The sequence below is a fragment of the Equus caballus genome, chromosome 8, assembly GCF_041296265.1.
Source record: "Equus caballus isolate H_3958 breed thoroughbred chromosome 8, TB-T2T, whole genome shotgun sequence".
Taxonomy (NCBI): Eukaryota; Metazoa; Chordata; class Mammalia; order Perissodactyla; family Equidae; genus Equus; species Equus caballus.
The window spans coordinates 69,297,011-69,316,779 of record NC_091691.1 but is presented as its reverse complement, the minus strand read 5'-3'; the positions used below and the strand labels follow the sequence as shown (position 1 = coordinate 69,316,779).

The window sequence follows — 19,769 nt, the reverse complement described above, 5'->3', positions numbered from 1 at the left end:
TACAGTTATCTTGCTTGGACTTTAAAACAGAATAACCAGCCAAGATTGTCTTAGTTTGGGCTAATATAACAAAGTACCATAGACTGGGGGCTTATAAACAAAAAAATTGATTTCTCACAGTTTTGGAGGCTAGAAGTCTGAGATTGGGGTGCCAGCATGGTTAGCTTCTGAACTCTCTTCTGGAGTGAAAGTGGCCGTCTTCTCCTTGTACCCTCACATGGCAGAAAGAGGGCAAGAGAGCTCTCTCGAGTTTCCTTATAAGGGCATTAATCCTATTCATGAGGTTCCACCCTCATGACCTAATTACTTCCCAAAGGCTCTACCTCTGAAAACCAGCAAATTCAGGATTAGGACTTCAGCACATGAACTGGGGGGGAGGGATGCACAAGCATTCAGTCCATAACAAATATTCAGGCTAAGATTAGAATGTTTATTTATCTGGAGTATCTTTTCTTACATAAACTCTTCTGAAACCTCCAGCTGAGCGGGACAGACAGACTTCTGCTAGTCAAGGATTCCCAGAGTCTGTTTTCTGAATTTCATCTTCTTGAAGACATGTTTAAGATTTCCCTGTTCCATTTTCTTTGCCTTTGCATGCGGCTACCATCCTTGTTTAAGCCGTATGTATGTTTTCTACCTAGAATACTGGAAACAAACAAACAAAAATCAAATAAATTCCAATCTCTATCCATTTTATTCCATCTGCCATGTGATGAATTCAAGTTCATATAAAAAATGATTAAATCATAGGAGTAGGAATACCTGAGGTAAGTTCTGGTTTTGCCCCTTATAATGTAGATAACTTTGATCAAATTTCTTAACTACAGTGAACCCAAGCTTCATCATCTGTAATATGGAGTGAAAAATGCCACCAACCTGATAGGGCTGTTGGGAAGATTAAGGAAACCCACACATGTAAGTCAGAATAGTGCCTGACCCACGGTAAGAGAGACCAGCTATATAGGAAACTTACAATGTGTGGAGGTCAAAAGATAAGAATACAAAAGTGTCATATGTAAAAGATTAATAATTATGTTAATATGTACAAAGCACCTGCTCTAATCTGGGAACTGTCCTAGGTATATAAGAATTAATTATATAGTTTCCCTATCAATTAAGGTTCAAGAGTTTCAATCCCAAGGGACAGACTCTATGGTAGAAATGTAAGAGAACTTTGCAGGGGAAGGTGGTTTTAAGATTTGAACATATTGATTTGAGATCTCATTGATTCATCTATATAGAATTGTGACAAATTGAAAATTCTCTCTCACTGATGGTCTGCTAGAAATCCCCTGCTTTTTTTCACTGCAGCTGAAGAATTTATTTAACTATTGAATATGCATTGCATTAATTAAAACAATTTGTGTTGTTCTGTGCTTGATTCTTGTCTTGCTTACAAACTACATTGAAAAATGCCTGGAGGCAGGATTATGCTCTCTTTGTTGCCTCTGCTATAGCACTTTAACTTTTGTAAATACTTGTGTCGAGAAAAGTCATACAAAGCTTGAATATAAGGCAAAAAAGAAAAGAACTTGTACTTTTGATGTCATTCTGGGGGCGTAATTTATCATGTTCAGATAAGGATTATTTAATTCTCTAGGAAAATGTACCTGCCTTTCACATTGCTTTTAACCATTTAATTAAAGCGGACACATTTTGATGCTATGTATTTACTTGCAGGTTCTGTCTAACAGAAAAGAGAACTTTAATGATTATTGCCTTGTAGAACATTAACCAATTTTGTATTTAATCTGGCAATTTTATTTCTAATATTTATTTTAAAAATTACCTAGAACATCCAGTTATTCAAATGCTCTTAGGATCAGCTTTATCAGCTTGCTGGTTTCCTCATTAGTGACTTAAGAAATCTTTGACATGTATACGGTCTATCTGTACTGGAGTCATATTTTTAACTTGTGAAAGTTGTGTTCTGATTCTTGTTAGCTACATGTGAATTTTAAAAGTATTATAGATTACTGATTATAGCCATAAATTTATGGCTATAAATTTCCCTCTAAGCATATTCATATCCCTAGCTTCTCTGGGCTGTCAAAAGTGCTCTTCTCCCTCCCAGGTTCCATCTCTGGAAGCTACATTTCTTTACATGAAAAGCAGACACAAATGCTGAAGTCAAATTTCTTGTCTGCTTCCATTCTTCTCTGGTACTAATTTGAGAATTTCTCACAATTTTGTTAGCTCTCTGGTGCTTTTTGATTTACAGACACACCATCAACATACACACATCATATACATTTGAATTTTGTCCAGTATTACTAGCTGTAGTCAGCTGGAATATTGGCATGAATTACTAGTCTACTATCACTAGAAAGGAAACTCTCCCTTCTCCACTTTTCCAAATGTCTCTTCTCTCATAAACTGCACCCTCTAAAAATCAGAAACTCAACCTAAAGTCTATAAGCATCTAAAGTAAATATCACAAAGTGTGCACACTCATTTCTTTTCATAGAAGATTAGCCTCAGACCATGTTGTGATTCAGACTACTTACTATAATATCACACACATACATAACAAATTTGCAATCTAGTTCTCTATTCTACCAAAGAGCAGAGCAACAAATTCAGTAGGGGAACGAGAAGCAGAGTGACTTTGCTAGAGGTAAACATACTAACTGCAGCTTGAAGTAATGTTGTCAAGGAAGAGTTAGTCAAAATTCAAAATAATATAGCAATGAAAGGATAAACAGTCTCTCCTACCTCCATACATAAGCATTAATGTGCAATCGTGAATACTTTTAACAATGTTTCCATGCCCTGCACAAAAATAGCAAATGCTGTTTAGCAAGCTCTACCTTAAAAACATAGTGAGGTTCGTGATGAACTTAGTATAAATTTCATTATTAATTTCTAAGTGTAGATTGGCAAATTTCAATTGTATCCACCTATATGAGCAACTCCTTTGATGATTGCCATTGAGAAAAAGGGTATCCTTTCCTTTCCCCAATTACTTCCTTACATTGCCAATAATAACTAAACCTTTTAAATACCTGTTTCTTTGTTGGTTTTAATAAAGCGACTTAAATTCTACTTACTGTGTGGCTAAATTTTAAATCGTTAATTATTCTTGAAGTTGGAATATATTTTTCAAGGCCTTTTTTCACTTTATGCCAACGAGCACTGAGCTGTTTTCAGTACAGAGAAAGGAAACAAAATATTGCTGATATAGCAAATCTTTTTTTCTGCTGAGTCTTTTATCCATTTTGGCCAGTAGTACATATTGGAGTCTTTAAATTATTACTTTCCTGTTCATATAACCATAATGTATAACAAATTGGACATCAAGCTGAATGGATATACCTACTCGTTAAATTTATTTATTTCTTTTGATCACTACTTTAAACCAATCTAGTACTTTATCTGACCTCAACTAAATTCCTGGGAAACTGGATCTATTTTTAAACAGATGTGAATTTGGCCAAGAAACACTCTTTGATCTGCTCTACCAAGCAAATTGTATACATTTATAAATGAAAATGTAAACGAATAAAGAAAGGCTAGAATAATATTTGCAAGCCCAGCATATCTTGCTAGCATAGATCACTAGTCATCCATGCTTCAAGAAGTTGGCCTTAGCAATGGTGCATCACCTTTTCTTCCTATTAAGAAAGGTCATTTTATACTTGAGATTGTCTAAAGGCTGTTGTACAAGTGCTGGAATTAACAGTGTATAATATAACTGTAACACTGAAGAAGAACTTTGAAATTTTTATTTTCTCCTTTCATTTTATTGAGTTTAGAGACATTATTACTTTGAGAAACTTAAGCAAATATGCAATCCCAGTTAAAAAGCCATGCATTTTAGAAAGTCTAATTAACTGTATCTAATCCCCACCTTCAACACTACATCATCTTAAAATACACCTGCATTTCAAGTTAGAAGGGTAGACAATTTCAAAATATCTACTATAAAGAATGTCTGAAAATTTCTACTGTTGTTTAGCCCCCAGAAGTCAAGGATGCTAGTCATCCTGCGCTTTGTACAATAGTCACTCATAAGAAAAGCAAATCAAACCCCCAAATTACTAGGTGATGGAACAGTTTTTAGAGAAGGAAAGGAAGAAATTCAAGAAATTCAAGAACATGGAATCTACGGGTGAAAAATATGGGCACTAAAATGTCCTGGACACTCAGGAGATGGAGCAAGCGTGCCTGAGGATATAAACATGGAGCCAAAGGCATGGCGTTAGAACCCTGAGCTATCAGGGCGTTGAAGACAAAACATTTGCTCCAGTCCAGTTTTGCTTCCTGGAATTTAGAGAGGGTTTAGGAGTTTGGATTTCAAAAGATTTTTCTGGCAAAAACAGAATTAAAGATAGAGACTGATGGAAATCTAAATAGAATTACTACTCACTGACAACGGCTGTGAAAGTAAATTATGATTCCGAATAAACTCTTGGGGAAGATTCTGTCTGCAGATAATTAGTTTTCTCTTAGAGCCACTAACTGATTCTTTTATCCCAAAGGTAGGATGCCCTTATCCTGAGGCATTGAGTCTGGTCCCTGGAACTATTAGCACGAGAATTCTATGAAATTCAAGGGCTTAAAAATGTCATTGAGGAGTATCTCTCCCAGCAGTAGCAGACTAGATGTTTTGAACTATGATTCCTATGATTCCTAATTGAGAACAACCAGAAATGTTGAAAAAATATTAAGAATAAATCTGTAGGAAAACATAGGGAATATCCAAAAAGCAACAATTTGGGGATCCAATAACTTGGAGAAAAGTAAAACCTAGAAAGGTGAGGCCAGCTTCTGGCATTGCCTTTTCACTCCAGTCATTTTTTTAATTCCTAAATGTACAGCTGAGTGGTCAAGAAAGCTGAACATATTTCTGCAGACTCGTGGGGAGAAAAATTGGAGTTCAGGGACTTCCAAGAAGTTATTTTTGAAAATAATCTATCACATTTCCTGATAACTATTTATTTTTCTTTCAGTTTGATTGAAAATATATGAAATTATTAAATTTTAGATAGTTTCGTCTTGTTTAAGCTTCTATTGAAAAACTATTTCCATATAAATTCCCATGAGTACAATCTCCTTCTCAGGCTGAGCAGCTGTATTCCTTTTAATGTTTTCACTCTTTGATTATTATTTAATTTTTTCACTTAAGTTTCCCCAGTAATTTATGGTAACTAACATCTCACCCAATATCCTCACAGTATTCTTAAATTTCTTCATTAGTTTTCACTAAATGTTAAGCTAATGGAGGCCTGTGATGTTGTGATATTGTGTTTTAATGTGCTCAGTGACTTGTACAAGACTGAGTGCAAGATATGTCATCAATAAATGTTTCTTTAATGTTTATTTAGTTGATCATTTTTTTCTCTCATATACCACTTATTGGCTCTACCATTATTCCAGAAAGAGATCACATAGTTTCTTAAATTCTCCTATTCAACACACACTTATTCAATTCCCACTATCTTCTAAGCACTGTGCAAAAAAAGATGAAAGAACATAAAAACCAGAGAAAGATTTTGAGAAGTTCGTAGCCTAGGGAAGAACTAAAACATATAAACATCACCTAGGAATACAATTTTTAATTACTTGAGCTGATTATAAAAATATCCATTAAAAATGTGGTAGCGATCAATGTGGGATGGTTTTCTTGGGAATAGAACACCTTGAAAATGGAATACATGATTCATAAGGACATGGTGTCCATACTAGACCCCAAGCAGAATAGATCATCAAATCATCAAAATCATGGTGTTTTGAATATGTGATTCTTTAAATTGTTGAAAGAATTAGAAATTGTGGAACCTTAAAATAATCTATGTTTTTCCACTCATTTAATAAACATTTAATAAGAAGTATTTTGTGGACAGCAAAATGCTAGGTTTGGAATAGAGCCCAAAGAAACATATGACATAATCTCTGTGGGTTTGATGTTCTTTGGGAGAAATACAAATCATTTGAAAATGGTTCATGATGCACCTTCATGACCTTCATGATCTTTCTTATGCCTATCACCACCCATCTTTCGCTTGAGACTAGTAGTCATATTGAGTCTCTAGAATGTCCTTGAACAGGACATTCTCATGTCCTTTGATTTTGCCTCTGATCCTTCTTTTGTATGGAAGCTATTTTCCTTATCTTCATCCTACTCCCAACAACTCTTCCCAGGTCACTCCACATATCAGTCAAAATTCAGACAGTACCTCCAGAAATTTGTCCTTTATCCACCATGCTGGGCATGTATACAATACTTTCCTATGTTTAGATCATAGAGCGGGGATAAGAGAGTGGTAAGAGATAAACCTAGACTGATAGGAAGGGGCTAGATAATAGATAGGCTTTTAGTTATTTTAACAAATTTGAATTTTATTTTATGAGTAGTGGGAAGACACTGAATGGTTTTAAGGGAGGCAGGAACTTTCCAGCAATAGTACTCCAACTTCCTCTTACATTATCATGATCAATTTCATAATTTCCTTAAATGCCAGTGAGAATATTTTGAGGGTTGGGATCCAAAGCCTATTTAAATTAAGCTCAATTACATATTCTTATTGCTAATCTCTCTTCTGAGTTTTAATCTCTTATTTCTATCTGCTTGTGGGCAATTTCCACTTCAATATTCTTTCACATCAAAATAAGCCTGTGTAATATAAACTCATTAACAATGTCCTTGTATGACCCTACCTCAGTTGAAAGTGGTTCTCTATTCCTACTATTCCAGGATTGAATTTTTTGTTGTTGTGGAAATGTAAAAAATCATAAGCTGAAAAGTGGAAAACCTACCTAAAATTGTTGTCCTGCTACCCAGGCAAATTGTTTAGACTTTCTGAACTTCACTATTGTTATCTACATAATGAAGAATCAAAATACAAGACTTATACCATGGGTACTAAGAGTGCTAAATTTAGAGTTACTATTGCTTCATCACTCTCATTCAGACCTCTCATTTTTTTAATTCAATGTATATCTAATCAAGTTTCTCTTCCATTTTCATTGCTCCTGTTCTCTGTCTACAAACCTGACTCCCCATGTTTCTACGTCTTATTAAATTGAATCTATTATTATTGCATCCTTGGGAAATTAAATTAGCTTCCACACTGGATTCCCTGGTTCTTTTAGTCTCTGTCTATTTAAACCAGCTTATGTACCTTATGTCATTACTCTTGTCAAGAGGATTCTCTTGCTTATAAGATAAAATTAAAATCTATAAATTGGATTCAAATCCTTCTAAGGTGCATTGTTCCTCTCCACATTTTCCAAAATGACTCTTATACAAATCTGTCCCAACCCTAAAGAAACCCACATGCTCTTATTTTTTATGAAAATATTCTCAATTATATCTTTCTGCAAATTGAAGTCCTTTTCCATTGATTAAGCGAAGTCTTTACTGATAAGGAACTTCATCCAAGAAAACTATTTCAATCCCTTGAATTCTTATGGCAATGATTCTCTCTTGCCCTAGTTTCACACTGTTAACCTACAGGAAATAATTGATATCCAGTATCATCTCTGGACACATAATGTTGATGGTTGGTTTTGAGCATTGATACGTGACAAAACAAGTAGTTAATGCTTTTTTTATGTGATAACAGCTCCCTACTACATACTGCTTTATAGATTACAAAAATATAGATTTTATTTAAACAATACATTTTACCTGATGGTAATACGCTATTACCCTTTGTTAGATGAAGAAACCGAGCTTCAGAGAAGTTACAAATCCTTGATTTTCCCAAGGATTCACAGCTGGTAAAGGAGAGTCAACGCCTGAATGCAGATCTCCTCCCTGATAAACTTTGCCTACTACTAAGCATCATTCTTTCATCTTCTTTACCTCTCTTGAAATACATAGCTGTTTGAGGATGCTTGCATGTGTTTTTGCAGGTGAATAAGATGTAGGCAGACAATGTCCACACTTAAAGTAAATCTCACCAATTATTTACACCACAATACAAATGAGTTTATTAAATTTTTCTATTAGAGCAAGTTGTGAGGAAGACGTTACAAAGCACCAGGAGAGGCAGAAAGAAGTGGTTTGATGGAATAGAATAAAATATTTAGGAAGGAAGGGAAAATGGGAGACGCTGGAAGAGACTCTTTGCTTTAGCCTTGAGCTGGCAAAATTTCACCACTGATAATACAAAATGGTGCCGTGAAATCAAGAGGGTGACCTAGACAAATCTTCTTGTCAAATGGTATGTTTTTCCCGTTCAATACATCATCTCTGGCTCTTTATTTTCTCTCAAATAAATTCTCTCGGAGAAAACACACATTCTAGAAAATAAAATGTTCAAGCTACAAAATGACATCTCAATTACTTGCTCATTCAATCATTCTTACAAGTAAAACAAAATTGATCAATAATGTTTGCTGTAGTGTGCCCCATTAAGCAGCTTTTCTTCCTACTATATCTCCATAAAGCTTTCTATTTCCAAAAGGACAAGGATTGAAAGAATAATAACAAATATATGTCAAGAAGGAGAGTATATGGTATGTTAAATCTGTTTATGCTAATCTTAGTTTATCCTTTCCAAAGTGAATGAAATGAAATTTTGAGAGCATCCACTTCATGACCTTAATTCCCACTCTGAAAGTTGTCTTTCCTGGGATGCATTTGGGTGAGAACATAGTTATTAACTTGATATACCAGATGTTCAATTTGCTCTTGGTTTCTATAGTCTTTTTATATTAATTTTGGCTAGTCATTTTGACTGTTTACTTATGTACATAATTTAGGGTTTTCTATTCCCTCCCCCTTCTCCTAACATCATTTGCTGCAATTTTAGCTATGATTTTGCATACATATCAAGAAGTAAATCTAAACTTGGTAAGTGATACAAAAATAATTTTCTTTTTCATCCTTTCCCCTTTTCCCTTTCCTTTGGCATTCTATCCACACACAACATATATTCTTTAATACGGTTTTGAAAAGAAAACAATAACAGCAAGGGATGATCTTTTAATTGACTTTTATAACTCTAGTGAATGAGAAGATATTATCTACCAAGCATTCATTCTCCTTTCATTATTTTTCTGTTCTTTCTCTCTTCCACCTTTTTCTCATCCCATTTTTCTCTCTTTCTTTTGCGACTATGAGTTTCTAAAGGTCAGTAATCCCAGTAGCAGTTATATAGTATATGCTCAAGAACTGATTGCTGAATCAGGGAATGAATTATATACTGTAACATCCCATTGGCTCCTTTGCAATTGGTTTCCAACCTTTATTAACCTCTTCTTTTCCCTTGTAATTTTATAAGCTCTATGAGAACTTTATATTTAACATGATTTCTATTTATTGGGTACATATACTGTGACAAGTACTGAGGACATAGCAATTAACAAAACAGTTAATAACCTTTGCTATCACGTTACTTTCATTCCAATGAGGAGAGAGAAAAAAAGTTGAAATTAGCAAGTAAAATATACAGTATATAAGCTGAATATAAATGTAAAGGAGGAAAACAGGAAAAATGGAGAGGGGCTTTTGAAGGGGCCTGCAATTTAAGGTGTTGAGTGAAGTCTTCACTAAGAAGGTGCCAGTTTCAAAAGGACTCGAAGAAGGTGAGGGAGTGAGCCATGCTATTTAAGGAGGATACAGCAACACCAAAGACATGTGGCATGAGTCCGGCTGGCACATATGAGAAAAATCAAGGGGTCAATATGGCTGGAGTGGAGTAAGCAAAGGGGAGTTTAGTCAATGAGTGATTTTCTCAGTGATAAAGTCTGTTTTAGTTGGCTAGGACTGCCATAGCAAAATACCATAGGCTGGGGGTTTTAAACAGCAGAGATGTATTTTCTCACAGTTCTGGAGGTTGGCAAGTCCAAATCGAGGTGCTGGCTGGTTCGGATACTGGTAAGTGCTCTCTTCCTTGTTTGCAGACAGCTGCCTTCTCACTGTGTCCTTACATGGCAGAGAGAAGAAGCACGAGAGAGCTCCCTGGCCTCTCTCCTTATAAGGCCACCAATCCTATCTTATCAGAGCCCCACCCTTATGACTTGACTTAACTGTAATTACCAATTTATAGGCCCTGTCTCCAAATACAATCACAATGAGGGTTAGAGCTTGATCCTATAGTGCCTTATCCAGCACGTACTCCTGTGTTGTATTTCTTATACGTATTCCTTGGTTCTCCCTGCCAAAGTGCACAGTCCTTAAGAAATACTTTTTGGTTTTTTCCTAACAACCACAGTGCCCAGGCTAGGGCTTAGTTCACAGTAGAAGGTAAATAAATGCCTTTAGTATAGTGATACCTTCTTGTGCCTTTCTTCATTAGGAAAGCTTTTTTAGCCAGGATATAGTATAATATTCATAAAATACAATTAAAGCTCTAAATGTGTTTTGAGTCTCATATATGCGTATTCCCATGTACATTTGTGTGTACATATAACACAAAAACAGCTATGACAGAAGCAAAACGTTTATATATAAGATAATTTTGCTGCCCAAGATATTATGGTGATCATTCCAAAATTGTGTTTTCCAAGGACAAGTTTGGATAAATAAAAATGCTCTGTGAATATTCAGCTGTGCTTTTGGATTGAAATTTCTACTGTTCTGAACAGATCCCAAGAGTATTTCTACATTTAAGGTTCTAATACATCTTGAAAGTCTAGCTCACTGTAGAGAAGAGAGCTTGATTTGCTCATTTTCTTAAGGCAGGCACATAAGCTAAGTCAAAAATATCTTCTGGAGAAATAGTTGTGTTATAGGCATGTTTTACGCTTTGAGCGTTTTTATAGAGTTAAATCTTTTCACTTTCGAAATATGGAAGAATCATCCTTATCATTTGTTAAATCAAGCAGATATAGCATGAGCCCATAAATATATTTTATAATTTATAAAGAGCATACCATTTGTTAGATTTCCAAATCTAATAATATTGAAGCTACCAAACTGGTTCCCAGAAGAAAATGATAATAAATGATAGTTCATTAACGTAGCCAAAGTTGCTAGAGATGGTTTGACTTGAAAACAGGAAACAGATTGAAATCCTTATTAAAATACAGTTGAGTGACTTTGAGAAAGTCATTTGTCTCTTTCCTTGAGATGCTGTATCTGGAAAGAAAATGGGAAATGATTAACATAATGTGTGAAATAACATTTAGTAAATTGAACAATGCTATTCAAACTAAGGTATTTTAAAAGCCATCTGAAGTAGGAATCTCACCTTCAATATCCTTAATACTGTTACTGATGCTGTTACCCTGTTACTGTTGGGAAGGGAAAGAATTCAATCTATGATTTAAATACAGATCCTAAAAATGGAAGTTTGTACATACTAAAATGTAAAGGTTCAACTTGTTTTTTTCTCCTTCGAAATTGACTACTGGTAGAGAAAGTCATTGCTCATTGAAAAATTCCATATAAACTTTGATTTTTTAATTTCTGAATTTCCCTTGGGCAGTAGGAAGAGAATTGGACAGACATCTGGAATCACCCGTTATCTTAGCTATGATTTGGCATATCCCAGGATGGTCCATATTAACATATCCCTGGATGGCAGAAGTTATCATATGCCTTCATAGCATAACTTGCATATTTTGGAAGGCATTTCTGAGAACAGATTTTTTCGACAATGAGCATGCCAAAGGCTTGACATGAAAAGTGCTTATGCCTAATGTCTGTCATTCTCTCTCTGCCAGTTCATCTTTCCTGGGCTGGCCCTCCGCCACACTGGCACCTGAAATGCAGCAAACAATGTCGTTGGATGCTGAAGGTGTGACCGTAAGTTGTGGTTATCTTCCAAGCAATTACCATATGGTGTGCAATTCAGGTCTTCATCTCCTTGTTTGATGGGAGAATAATAACAATGACAATAATGCCATTTAATAACGTATTTTATGTTTATGGACTATTTCATTCCCATATTTTTGTGTCTTTGAATAAATTGATGCAAGGGGAACTTAGGCACCATTAAAGTTTAGTCACTTCTCCAGAGTGGGAGGCTGTTGTATATAAAACAATTCTAAAGCAGGCCTGATGAAGAAACAAGGGAGATTAGCATATTGAAACAGGATTAAGGAGAAATTTAAGAAAAATAAATTACCAAGTGAAGCATTCCTTTATACAAAGCAGGCCCTGTGTCCAAGCTTCTGTTTTTTCTCCATCATTCATAAGAAATATTTTGTGAAGTGTCTGTAGAACAAAATAGAGAAAGAAAAGCCTTCTGGAGGTAAGTTGCCCTCATAAATACGCATTGGGCTCTCTACTAGACCTCAAATTCAATGTCTACGACTGTCAAATTTATGAAACTGGATCACCATTTTCACAAAATTTCAAACCAGGAGATCACTGTACCCAACTCATAGGAGATTGAGTCAAGTCTGAGATGTCACTCAAAGTTTATGCAGCCAATAAACATTTACTGAATACCAATGTGTTGAAGATTTAGTGATTATATAAGTTTTAGTTCCTGCAATCAAGGATTTTGCATCATCATGATGGAGATTGAAAATTAAATCAAGGATTATGATCCCACACAAGAAGGGCTGTGGTAGAGCATATTGCAAGTGGGGCATCTCTGAAGTCTTCCTGGAGAAGATGATTACCGTGCTGTATTTTATAATGAAAATTAGAGTTAATCGCATAAGAGAAGAGAATGGATTTTTACACACAGCAAACAACATGCCTATACAGTCATGCATCACTTAACGATGGAGGTACATTTCGAGAACTGTGTCATTAGGTGATTTTGTTGTTGTGCGAACATCACATAATGTCTTACACCAAACCTGGATGGTATAGTGTACTACACATCTAGGCTATATGGTACTAATCTTAGGGGACCACCATCCTATATGCAGTTTGCTGTTGACTGAAACATCATGATGCCGTGCATGACTGTAGTTATGGAGGATTGATCTCCACTACATATTTAGGAAACTAAAAGAATCAGATAGAATAAAATATGTGATTTGTTTTTAAATATTTAATCTTTTTAAATTTTATTTAATTAATTAATTTTTGGCTGAGGAAGATTCACCCTGAGCTAACGTCTGTGCCAATCTTCCTCTATTTTGTATGTGGGTTGCTGCCACAGCATGGCCACCAACAAGTGGTGTAGATCCATGCCCAGGAACCAAACCCAGGCTGCCGAAGTGAAGCATGCCAAACTTAACCATGGGGACAGCCCCATTTTTGATTTTTAAAAGAGCTCTATCAAATGGAAAGCACAGGCATTCTTTTTCCCATTTTATGGAAGAGGACATGAGAATTCAAGAGGCTAAGTTACTTTTTCAAATTAAGCTATAATGGACAGGAAGATCTGGTCCTAGAAGAGTGGCCTTCAGGTTTTCCATTTAGCACTCTGTGCACACACTACATTGTACAAATTTATACTTCACAAGGAAGATGGACTATGATAAAGGAATGCAGGATGATTAGTTTGTACAATGGGAACAAACTTTTGAGAAATCTCTAGAGAAGAATATGCACCCTCTCCCTATTGCAATCTGCTGAGAATTTCTTCCTTTCCCACATAGCCATTGTTTATTTATATTTTCCTCTTTATGTGTAAAAATTAATTTCAGTGAAGCCCTTCATATATTTAAGCACTGATAAATAACGGTATAGCTTTCTCCACCAAATGATCCAAATTATACATTCAATACAATTTCTTAAAATATTATTAAACAACTTCTATGTACAAAATATTTTGAAGTTACTAGGGAAAGTGTATGAGAAAGTAACAAATATGAGTATGGAACTATCCCTTCCTGTAGTAGCTGATAGTCTAGTAAGGAATACTAACTCACAGAGAACTCTAAGTGAAGACAGAATAAGTACAAACAGCATAAAGGTACTCTGGGGATTCGAGGAAAGATGATTCTAAATTCATTGTGAGGATACATGGAAGATTTCTTAGAGGAGAAACAGTTTATGCTGTAATCTAAGGGATAGCCATAATTTTTTTTATTTTTTGCTGAGGAAGATTTGCCCTGAGCTAACATCTGTTGCCTGTCTTCCTCTTTTTGCTTGAGGAACATTCACCCTAAGCCAATAGCTGTGCCAGTCTTGCTCTATTTTGTATGTGGGTCACCACCACAGCATGGCCACCAACAAGTGGTGTAGGTCCTCACCTGAGAACTGAACCCAGTCGCTGAAGTGGAATGTGCCAAACTTAACCACTAGGCCATGGATAGCCATAATTTTAGTAGATGTTATGGGGTCAGAATAGTTGCAGAGAGAGTGCACTAAGTGAAGAAAAGAAAAAGATCAAGAAAGCCTAGAATACACTGCATAAATAGAGTAAGTGAGACCAATGGTGATAGATCCACCTGGAAAGCTCAGAAATTGTAGAGATGTTTATATTCAAAAGAATTACTAGGAATTTATATCTATGGTCATATTAAAATTTACTTATTATTTTCCTTCCCATTATATGTATATGTCTGCATATCTGTGTGTGTGTATATATATGTGAATGTGTGTATATGTATGTAGGTAGATAAATGTTATATTTTATACACATATACACATAAAACAGAGAGAGAAAGAGTTTTAATATGAATTCTATCATTTATAGATGGGTAAATTAATGTCAGAATAATTAAGGGGTTTATACAAACTTATACAGGTAGTCAGCAACAAAAACAGGCTGTAAACCAAGTATGAATTATCCAGATTTGGATGGCATTGTGCACAGGAAAAAGTCCTCAAAGTGCTGTAGAAGCTCTTCTCAAATTCATCTGAATTTACATTTCTGGTCTCATCTTCTCTCAACACACTCAACCTTTTTCTCACAATGAACTCTCAGTGTTACTGAGCCACCCAGACCTGTTTTAAAAACCTTCAAGCCATTGCACGTGCTGTCCTTCTTCTGGGAAGTTCTTCTCTGGACAGACATTCACGTATATGCAGCCAGTTTTATGAAAGAATGACCTGTGATGCAAAAAAAGCTCTGAAGCCAGCTGCACAGGGTGGGATGGGAATGGGGTGGGCAAATCTTGAAGCGGGTGATATATGGATACTACCATGAAATTTATTTATTTATGTAGTTATAATTTATAACCTGCTTACTTCCAGAAAGGATTTGAGTCAGCTAGCTAAAATTTAAAATACTTGCAAAAATCCTATTTTGAAGTTCTTTGATGTGAAAATTATACTGCACAAGTTGGCACACCAAGAGTTTCTCGTCTAATTTCTGCCTCCATGTCTGATCCATTTCAGCAGTGCAATTGCTTGATGATTTTTTTTTTTTTAAGCAAATTTAACTGAACAACTCACACTCTCAGAAAGGCTTTGATTTTGCTTTGGTTTGTGCTCAGGGCAAAGATTTCTGGCTCTAGTTTTCCCATCCACCATCGTGAATTCACTTCAAATAAAATGCAAGAGGAAATCAATGTCCAGTGTCTTGGCTGAAAATGAAATGAAAACAAACATTCAGGATGCACTGAGCATGCAGGTTTCTGTAACTAAACTTGATCAAAGGACTAAATGTGAGGAAGCGGGCAGAGTCTATTTTTCTTCATTAGGAAAGGCCCAAGGGCTAATAATTAGGAAGCTGGGATAGTCCTCTTCAGTGCTGGCCCTAACATTTAGTGCATGAGATGAGAGATCTTGTTTCCCAAAAAGTGTTTCTCTGTGTATTGGTCACTTTGTGATGCCTTAAATCTCTCTCTTCATGCTTTTCTTCCCTCCTTCCTCTCAAAATTCAGTTAAGGTTATTGAGGGCCCTCCTGTAATATGCTATTCCAGGAAGGAAACTTATAATGCCTTATAATGAAGAAAATTAAAACCTGGATTAATTTTTGTAGTAAATTCTGTAACAATTTAGTTACTTAACATAAAATGTATCTGTGGTTATTATATTTAAAAAGAAAAGCATTCGATAAGAAGGAGAGCTTTAGAATGATTCCCTCAGAGTGAGACACCCAAAAGGAAAAGAAAAATAACCAATCACCGTTGAAAAGTTAAAGAGCAATTTGGGATTTTTGAGCTTGTCAGAGGAAGAGGTGAGGAGTCAGAAAATATCTGAAAGAGGTAAGAGACCTGGAGGACAGAGGCCAGAAGATTGAAAGGAGCTCTGAAAAAGTCACTTGAATCTGAATCTGAGTTAAAATAATAAATCCTGCTAATAAGTCTTTGGTTCTTGATTTCAGATTTTTTGCAGTGAGAAATAATCTTCTGAGTTCCTATCTAATCCACTTGTGCATTCTGTTTTCTGGGCTAGGCGTTGGGTTTTAATTCACTTCCAAACATTCAGGCCAAACTACCAAAATGTGTCTTTGCTGAATGAATTTTATGCCTCTAAACTTTCATTCATTTCACAGTTTGTTCCATATAAGCCTGTGTTTTTAAAGCTTTTCCTCTTCCATCTTCTAAGGGGAATTATAGAAGAGAAAATATAAAATGCTGAGAAAAGATATGTTGGTTTAGGTTAGAAAAAATAAGGGGGAGGTAAAGCCAACTTGGACTAGAGTTGAGGAAGAGAAATAAGAGATGGAGCGGAAGTAGATTGTGAGAAAGTGTAGGCAGAAATGTGAAAACATTCTTTGGGGCATTTGTTGTGTGTTGAATTTAACTCCCACTTTGATATGCCTCTAAAAGACTTCCACAAAGATTTCCATTGTATCTCAGTATTTTTTGGAAGTCATACTTTGTGTTTTATTACTGCATCACCATACAGATCTAATAGCTTTGAGTAGAAGAGACACAGTTCCTGACCTTATGGAATTTGAGGTACAAATGACAATGATCATCTGCACGAACATAATGACAAAGTGTCATTAAAGTTTTCAGCCCTTTATGGTCATCATCTCATTAATATGTTCTGTAATTTTTCTCATTAATGTCTGGATCTATACTGTCTTTAAGGCTCTATCAATCTGAGGGAAATGCTCAAAGAACAGAGTCAGAGAGTGTAAGCCCTCTCTATTCCCAACATACCTTCTCTGTATCTTATCTATTGTCAATAGAGACAAAGATTTTAAAATCTGAAGATGAATCATCTTGATTTCAACTCTTGAATTCTTATCTTTACTCCCAGGATTAAAACACCCACTCCAGTGCATGATATTACCACTTAGGTTTGTCCACAGCTATTAAGTAAATTACCCATAGCACTGGAAAATGAGTAGCGTGAAACATACAAACTCTATATTCAACTGTCCCATTAGCTGTGCCTTGATTCTCAACAATCATGGTCTCAACCAGATGGCAAATGCTCCATAACATGTGCTAATTGGTAATAATAGTAATGGCCAGCACAGAGCACTTACTAGGTGTCAAACCCTACTCTGAGCATTTTCAATATACTAACTCATTAAATTCTCCTAACAATCCTATAAGGTAGGTTTATTACCACCATTTTGCAGATGGTGAAAATGAGGCAAAGAGAGCCTTAAAAATTTGCATATAGTCACACAGCTAATGAGAGAGCCAGCATTCAAACCCAGGTTTTGTGGCTCTCTATTAGTTTTTATGATTAAATTCATTCCCTTACTAATACATCAGTTGATGTTGAGATCATCCTCACTCCTATTCTGAGGACAGGCAGTCAGTTGGATTCATAGGTGCTAATGTATTTAATGGAGAATCTTGGTTATGAGTAGTCCCCTTCTCCCAAATAACCATTTGTCCCCTCTTTATATTTTAATAACGGCCTCTCGGAGACCTTTTATATTAGGTTCAGAGTTGGTAGGAGCACCTTAATGCAGTTTCCTCATTTGAATCCTTCTCACAACCAGCTAGTGAGGTGGGTACAAATACCCCTTTTTTTGTCAGAAATAAGGCCTAAATATCAGAAAGTTTACATGTTACCCTTGGTCACAGAGCTGTTCTGTGCCGTAGCCTGGAATCACACCACATTTTTTTTATTGTTGTTCTTGGGCTCTGCTATAGTTTGCATCTTTGCCCCCAACAATTTATGTGTTGAAATCTTAATACCCAAGGCGATGGTATTTGGAGATGGGGTTTTTGAGAGGTGATTAGATCATGAAGGTGGAGCCTTCATGAACAGAATTAGTGTCCTTATAAAGGAAAGTTGAAAGAGCTCTCTTGCCCCTTCCACCACGTGAAGTTATAGCAAAAACATGGGTGTCTAGGAAGTGGACTCTCACCAGACACCAGATATGCCAGCATCTTGATGTTGGACTTTTTAGGCTCCAGAACTATAGGCAATAAATTTTTATTGCTTGTAATCCACCTTGTTTATGGTATTTTGTTAGAGTAGTCCAAAGGGACTAAGGCTATTTCTGCCATATCATATCAAGAACTTAAAATCTTGGAAATATCCTAGTTAAAAACTGGCAGAAGACAAAAACAATAATTAAATGTGCGGCAAATATTACAGGTAAAATTTAATTGTTTTTACTTAGCTCAGCCCCAAGTATTCAGCCCTAAAATGAGGATAGATCTCAAACATGACTGTAAGTTTTTTCTTCACAAAGGAACTTTGATACAATAATGAACTGAAGTATAAATTATCTCAATTGACTGAATCAAATTATAATAATGTGGTGGTAATAAGTTGATAGGACTGAGTGAAGAAAATTTTAAGAATATCACCAGTAAAACCTTCCGGGCCCAGCTAGTAAAATATAAGCAGAAGGCAACTTCCATGAATGTTTGATTAGCAAACAACAGGAAATTTTTGTGCATACTTTTTAGGTGACAAGATAAATCAGCATTTGTTGTGTGATAGCATCTTCATCTGTGACCATACCTCTTATAAAACCCACAGCATTTTCAACTAAGGACATAATACTGACCCTTAAGAAAATGATTTGAGACTTTTTCAATCCTTCATTACTTGATTAATTTATAAATAAATATTTTTATCTGTTTAGTGATTTTGAGACACAGATGTCTTAATAAATTCTACCACATCTGTTAACCTCCCTATCCTCTGTATTTTGGTTCTAAAAATAAAGAAATAGAACTGGTCCCTTTACCATCAAAACTGAGGAATTCAAAAGTACTTGAGATATAAAAGATATGTTACTTTTTATGCTCAGATTTAACTGAAACAAGCATGAAATTGAATTAATTCTCCATTTTGTTTTGAGGGTATATGTGCAATGTGCTTGACTACAGAAACGATGATGTAATTAGATTTGTGGTTTAGCATTTTCAAAGAATTTTATTTGATAGATACACATAAATATATACAAAAGAATTTTGCATAAATAAGGGTAAAAGAAAATTATAGTAACTGAGTCAAGCAAATATATTTAAGCAATTATGATACAAGTTAAAATTAAATTAATTGATTTATCTTAAAGTTAGAATGATATTGTAACATATTTTTGAATAAGAGAAATATAAACATAGATCGCAAGTGATTATTTTGGCATGTTTAGTAGTTTCAAAAAGAAGAAAATTCAGTTTGGACCACAGAGATTACCTTTTGTGATTCAAGGACAGGGTGGCTCAGAGACAGGGTGAAGTTAACAAAACTTTCTTTGAAAAAAAGAGAAGACAGAGGAGTATAGTAAGTTAGATCTGCATAGTAGAAGCTGCTGAATAATTTTACTTTAAAATAGTAAGATGTCTTATCAATGATACTCAAAGACACTAAGTAACTGACACATCACTTCATCGCACATTGAATAGGCCTGGCTTCAAACGCAGTATTACATTGGTTAAATGAAGCTTGTTATAGGAAAATAACAGTGGTCAAAGCTGCTATTTGGGGTTTCAACAATAAAGGAGCAGAAAGGTAATACATAGGCTAATTTTCTCTACTCTACCTCATGCTGAATAAAAGCTACACCCACCAGCTGTCCTTGGTGGCTATGTGGAAATTATAGTTGAATTTTCTCATGAGTCCTTGCCTTTCAACCACTAATAC

At 35.3% G+C, this 19,769-nt stretch overlaps 1 long non-coding RNA gene across 2 annotated transcripts in view; it reads right to left on the bottom strand.

The window, feature by feature from the left end:
• Window positions 1-409: 409 nt before the first annotated feature.
• The window catches only part of LOC111774733 (uncharacterized), a 108,199-nt gene continuing 88,839 nt past the window's right edge, over window positions 410-19,769 (bottom strand). Inside the window, exons 1-4 of one of the 2 annotated variants that reach the window (XR_002809924.2) lie at window positions 15,203-15,329; window positions 12,024-12,112; window positions 10,828-11,032; window positions 410-645 (exon numbers count right to left, since the gene is read on the bottom strand). This is a non-coding gene — a long non-coding RNA (uncharacterized lncRNA). Of the gene's footprint in view, window positions 646-10,827; window positions 11,033-12,023; window positions 12,113-15,202; window positions 15,330-19,769 lie in introns of those variants that run through there. The other variant, XR_002809925.2, reaches the window with a different exon arrangement.